Source organism: Danio rerio, chromosome 18 (assembly GCF_049306965.1).
Source record: "Danio rerio strain Tuebingen ecotype United States chromosome 18, GRCz12tu, whole genome shotgun sequence".
NCBI classification, from domain to species: domain Eukaryota; kingdom Metazoa; phylum Chordata; class Actinopteri; order Cypriniformes; family Danionidae; genus Danio; species Danio rerio.
In genome coordinates, this window is record NC_133193.1 from 26,057,899 (window position 1) to 26,063,972 (window position 6,074).

Sequence of the window (6,074 nt, forward strand, 5' to 3'; positions counted from 1 at the left end):
TATTTGGTTTAAAGCTTTGCATACTAATATGTGTATACTTGGTTGAACAATTTCAAAAAGTTTATTTCTAAATCACTGAAACATAAATAACTGCCAAACTTGTAGGGGAAAACACCATTATGAGTATATTTGCTTAACCAAAAGAAACATGCTTATAGAGACTAGGGATATAATTTTATTTTTATGGTCCTGTTACGATCCTTGATGGCAATTTGTCTAGGGTATTAAAAGGAGTAACATAAAGATGACCAAAGTATAAACTGATGTTGAAAAATGGCAAAAGAAAACACCAAACAACAAATTAGCACCGCAAAAGATTTATTGCTCCCACATTATTTACAATATTTACAAACCATAAGATAAATTTGAAAAGAACCAAGACAAATAGGAGAGGGAACTGAAGTTTGCGCATGGAAATCAAAGAAATAAATATAACAAAAACATTCCCTTAATCTCCTCCCCAATCCACTAAATAAGAAAATAACAATATGAAAAGAAAAGTCTTCAGCGCAAAGCGCCCTGAACTTACTCTAACTAATAAATAAAAATACAAAATTAGCGCACTTCGCTAACTAGTGTGTCTATACATCAATAATCCTGCGTGCAAATATGTATGTCACGTGACTTACTATGTTGTTCCAGATCTCCCTTGTCAAGTCACAGAAGGTTTTGAATGGAGCATTAGCGGGCTATAGATGTAGAAACACACGTCCGAACTCTCAAACAAATCTCACTCAAAGTCATCAGTTACTCACTCAAAGTCAACATCAATAGATCTCAATCAAAGCACACATCAGTAACAGCGACAACGCACACGGACACCACCAAACAGACAACACGCCAAAACAACAACAGCTGATTTCTCCCGTTGCCGCTTCCGTTTTTAAAGGGCTCTGCAACGAACGCGATTGGCAGAGAGAGATGTCACCGTCACACGGCTGATTAGGATTGGCAGTCCTGTCAGCCAATAGTGCTCCAAAGTAGGCGGTACCTGAGAAAATGACAGGGCCGGTACAGAGAGAGAGAGAGAGAGAGACAGAAAGAACATACATGCAGCAAAACTGTGCGGTTCGTAACACTCCCCCACTTAAGAATAAACTCTTTTTTAAAACAAACAAAAAAAAAAAGTTTATACTCGTGACAGTGCATCCGCTAGAATATTCTCAACTCCCTTCTTGTGCCTAATATCCAAGTTGTAACTTTGCAAGAAGAGTGACCACCGTGTCAATCTCTGATTGTGATTATACAACTTTGAAAGAAATGTCAGTGGACTATGATCCGTAAAAACTATCAAAGGCTGTACACTACATCCAACATAAACTTCAAAGTGTTGCAATGCAAAAATTAAAGCAAGTGTTTCCTTTTCAATCACAGAATAGTTTAACTGATTCTTGTTAAACTTCCTCGAAAAATAACTCACCGGGTGAGCTATACCCTGCTCATCATCTTGCAGTAACACAGCACCAGCGCCAACATTACTTGCATCAACCTCAAGTTTGAATGGACGATTTAAATCAGGGGCTGCAAGAACTGGTGAACTACTCAACAGTGTTTTCACACTCTCAAATGCATATTGGCATTTTTCATCCCACACAAACGATTTAGAAGGGCTTAAGAGTGAAGTTAATGGACTAACCACAGACGAGAAATTTCTACAGAAGCTGCGATAATAACCAGCGATTCCGAGAAATCTTCGGAGTTCACGCCGTGTCGTAGGAACTGGGAACTCAGATATAGCCTCAACTTTCGCTTCCACAGGTCGAACTTGACCATGTCCCACTTCTTTTCCCAAATAAGTCACCTTCGCCTGACCAAACTCACATTTTGCCAAGTTAAGGGTCAATGAAGCACTTGCAAAACGTTGAAATACATCACGTAATGACTTCAAATGTTCACTCCAATCTCTGGAATAAACAACAACATCATCCAAATAAGCGCTACAATTAGGAATACCAGCTAAAACAGTGTTTACTAACCTCTGAAAGGTAGCAGGTGCGTTTCGGAGTCCGAACGCCATGGCCGTATATTGTGCAAACGCATCTGGAGTGATAAAAGCAGCAATATCAGATGCTCTAGACGAAAGTGGTATTTGCCAATAACCTTTCAGCATGTCTAATTTACTCACAAAGTTGGCATATCCTACATTGTCAACACAATCCTCCATTCTAGGAAGTGGATAGTTGTCAGGAATCGTTAGTGCATTCACTTTTCTAAAATCTGTGCAGAATCTAAAAGAACCATCAGATTTTGGCACTAAAATACATGGAGAACTCCATGGACTAGAACTAGGCTTAGCAAGACCATTATCCAGCAAATAGTCAACCTCTTGTTGCATAACTGAACGTTTCACAGAATTTACTCTGTAAGCGTGCTGTCGGACTGGACGAGCATCTTTGACATCAATGTCATGTTGAATGACATTTGTGAGTGTTGGCACATCATTAAACAGACACTTAAATTCAGAAATTAATGTCACAAGATCGCGTTTCTGATCAACAGTCAAGTTTTTAAAATGTGAATCAAGATCTTTTAAAATCTCAGAATTAGACAAACTCACGGTAGACTGAGAAATACTTGGAAACATAAGCCCATCTTCATCAGCATCAACAGGATTTTCTGTCACAGCCACAACAGAAATAACAGCATTATCCGTCATTTTCTCAGCATCATCCTGTGCCCTCGAATGATAAAGTTTAAGCATATTCACATGACAAGTGCGGGTTTTTCGTCTTCGGTCGGGTGTACAGATCACATAATTGGTCTCGCTCAATTTTTCTTTCACTTCATACGGTCCGAAAAATTTAGCTGACAGTGAAGAACCAGGTATAGGCATAAAAACAAGAACTGCGTCACCAGGCTTAAAAGAACGCGCAACTGCCTTTTTGTCAAATGTTCGTTTCATTTCTTTTTGCGCACGGGCAAGTGAATCTCTAGCAATTGAACAAGCGGTCTGCAACCTTGCTCGAAACTTTGTTACGTACTCTAAAACATTCGTTTTTGAATTGTCAGTTTCCAGAATTTGATCTTTTAGAACCTTCAAAGGTCCGCGCAATTGGTATCCATAGACCAACTCAGCTGGGCTAAAGCCGAGTGACTCCTGAACACTCTCTCTAATCGCAAACATCAGCATTGGAATACCTTCATCCCACTCATTACCAGTCTGCATGCAATATTTCCTCAACATCAACTTCAAAGTTTGGTGAAAACGCTCCAGAGCCCCTTGGCTTTCTGGATGGTAAGCGCTGGAGGTGCGATGTGTGATTCCTAAATTTTGCATGACCTGTTTGAACAGCTTGGACATGAAATTAGTGCCCTGGTCACTTTGCACTATTTTAGGCAAACCAAAAGTTGAGAAAAACTTAACTAATGCCTTAACAACAACAGGTGCAGTGACTTTTCTCAAAGGAATTGCTTCAGGAAATCGAGTGGCTAAACACATCACTGTGAGCAGAAATTGATTACCACTTTTGGATTTTTTAAACGGACCTACACAGTCAATAAGGACATGTTCGAATGGATCGCCAAGAACAGGTATGGGTTTTAACGGTGCAGGTGGAACAACCTGATTTGGTTTTCCCGCAATTTGACAAACATGGCAAAAACGGCAATATCGAGTTACATCACTTTTTAATCCAGGCCAGAAAAAGTGTTTTAAAATCCGATTGTAAGTTTTCCTTACACCCAGATGACCCGAAAGTGGATGATCATGTGCCAAGCATAACACATGTGGGCGATATGGGGCAGGAACAACAATCTGATAAAAAGCATCCAATTCTGCCTTGTCAGGTGACGAACACCACTTACGCATTAACAAGTCGTTGTCTAAAATGTAAGCGCTTTTTGTCTTGGCCAAATCATGTGAAATTGCAGCATTAAAAAGTGTAGTCAATGTTTTGTCTTCTTTCTGTGCAGTGATCAATTTTTCTCGCGTGATCTTTAAATGCAATGAATTCTTGTCAGTTACATCATGCAAAATCCTCACCTTTTCTGGTTTCTTTTTCTCAAAGTTCAATTTTTCCTCTCCATTTACAACAGAAGGAAAGAAAGAGTCATTCAATTCAATCTCTTTGCGCGACTGCGCACGAGTGACAGCGCACACAGGAAAAACATGAGGATAGGCTTCACCCACCTCATCAGATGTGCATTCTGTCGGTTCATCCAGAACTTCTAATAACGGCATGACTTTTCCTCCGGCTAAATCATTGCCCAGGATAAAATCTACCCCCTTCATAGGCAGTGAAGAACAAACTGCAACACGGACAAGTCCAGAACATAGATCACTTTTTAAATGCAGATTATGCAAAGGTCTCTTTACACATCCCATTTCAATTCCTTGCACAACTACACTAGAATGACATGACGTCTCATCAGAAAATTTGATCGCACTTTCAACAATAAAACTTTGCATCGAGCCTGTATCACGAAGCATTGTGATTTCCTTTTGATCCTCATCACGACCAGTCAGAGAAATTAACCCCTTAAGAATAAAAGGACGGAACGTCTCCTCCACCTTATCTTTTGAGATTTCAGCCACACTCTGATTAAAAGTCTTTACAAAACCTACAGGTTTAGCTTGTGATTGTTGTTTTCGTTTAAGTCGGGGGCAGTCAACTATTACATGACCTTTTACATGGCAATAGTAACAGTTACGTTCATCGCCAACTCTTGGTGCATTATTTTTCGAGCGCACAAACTGTGTGTTAGATAAAATTGGAACGGCAGGTGCATTCTCCACACGTGAGTGAACAAATACGTTCTTGTGAGTTAAAATGAATTCATCAGAGAGAACAGCGGCATGTGACAATGAATTTACCTTCTGTTCGTTAAGATAAACTACCACTTTCTCAGGCAAACAATTCTTGAACTCCTCTAAAAGAACAAGCTCACGCAGTGATTTAAAATCTGCCACATCACTAGCTACAGACCATTTATCAAAAAGCGTGCCCTTTTCTCTAGCAAACTCCACAAAAGTTTGATTGGAAGTTTTCCTATGCGTCCTAAACTTCTGTCTATAAGCTTCGGGAACTAATTCGCATGCACGAAGTATTGCTGATTTAACTGAATCATACTTTAAACTCTCTTCAAGTGATAAAGTAGAATAAACTTTCATTGCCTTGCCTACAAGTTTACATTGCAGTAACAAAGACCAGAACTCAGGTGGCCAGTGCAATGAAGTCGCAATGCGTTCAAACGCATTAAAATAAGAATCAACTTCAGATTCTCTGAAGTGTGGAACAAGCGCAATGTGCTTACTCACGTCAAAACTTGTAGTGGATGAAGTCGACACCGGAGATACATTTGAAGAAGAAGAGGAAGAAGCTGTAACTGGCTTAATAGCCTCCACAGCCTTCTTTGAAGCGTCCAACTCGAGCTGGCGCAGTCTCACCTGCGTATCAGCCTCGATTTCGAGTCTGCGTATCTGCAAACGCAAGTCAATTTCAGCCCGACGGGTGTGCTCTTGCGCATCATAATAAAGACGTGCCATGCGAACTTTCAGTCGCGCATCATCTCGTGAACCTATGGAGAATGGGGAGAACAGTTCAAACGGTGGCAAACCAACATTAGTATCAACAGCGGCCTCCACCCCTGCTTCTGCATCTGTACTGCCACTACACACGTTCTGATCTCCCATATCTAAAGTCACCACCTCATCACCAGGGCTTGCATGATCAGCCGTCTCATCCATTTCAATATTTGGCATGATAAGAACATTAAGCTCAACCAACTGCTCTGTTAACTTTTGCTTAATTTCAGCTTTACGATCCTGTCTGTTAACTACCAGTTTAAAATGATCAGCAATCAAAAACAAGTCTTGTTTCCGACAAACGTCAAGCAGCTCCAATGAAGGACTCTTAACAAATTCCTCTAAACTGAACATTTTAAATTAAAGTGTCGCGTGCTCAAAAAGTGCTGCCAACTGCTACTTCTGCAACTTACCTAAATGTCAACTACTATACAGCAATTTCTGTTGCCATCAACACAGCTTTTCTTTGGTCATTTTTCTCAAAGATTACCATCTGATAAATTTAAGAAATATTAATTTCAAAAATTACTTTTTAAAATTATTTTCTTGA

General features: G+C 39.9%; 1 long non-coding RNA gene across 1 annotated transcript; it reads right to left on the reverse strand.

The window, feature by feature from the left end:
• Nucleotides 1-301: 301 nt before the first annotated feature.
• LOC141378834 (uncharacterized) lies at nucleotides 302-5,517 on the reverse strand. The gene is made up of 2 exons (XR_012394321.1): nucleotides 5,258-5,517; nucleotides 302-4,248 (listed from the first exon to the last, which is right to left on the reverse strand). It is a non-coding gene; the product is annotated as an uncharacterized lncRNA (long non-coding RNA).
• Nucleotides 5,518-6,074: the final 557 nt, after the last annotated feature.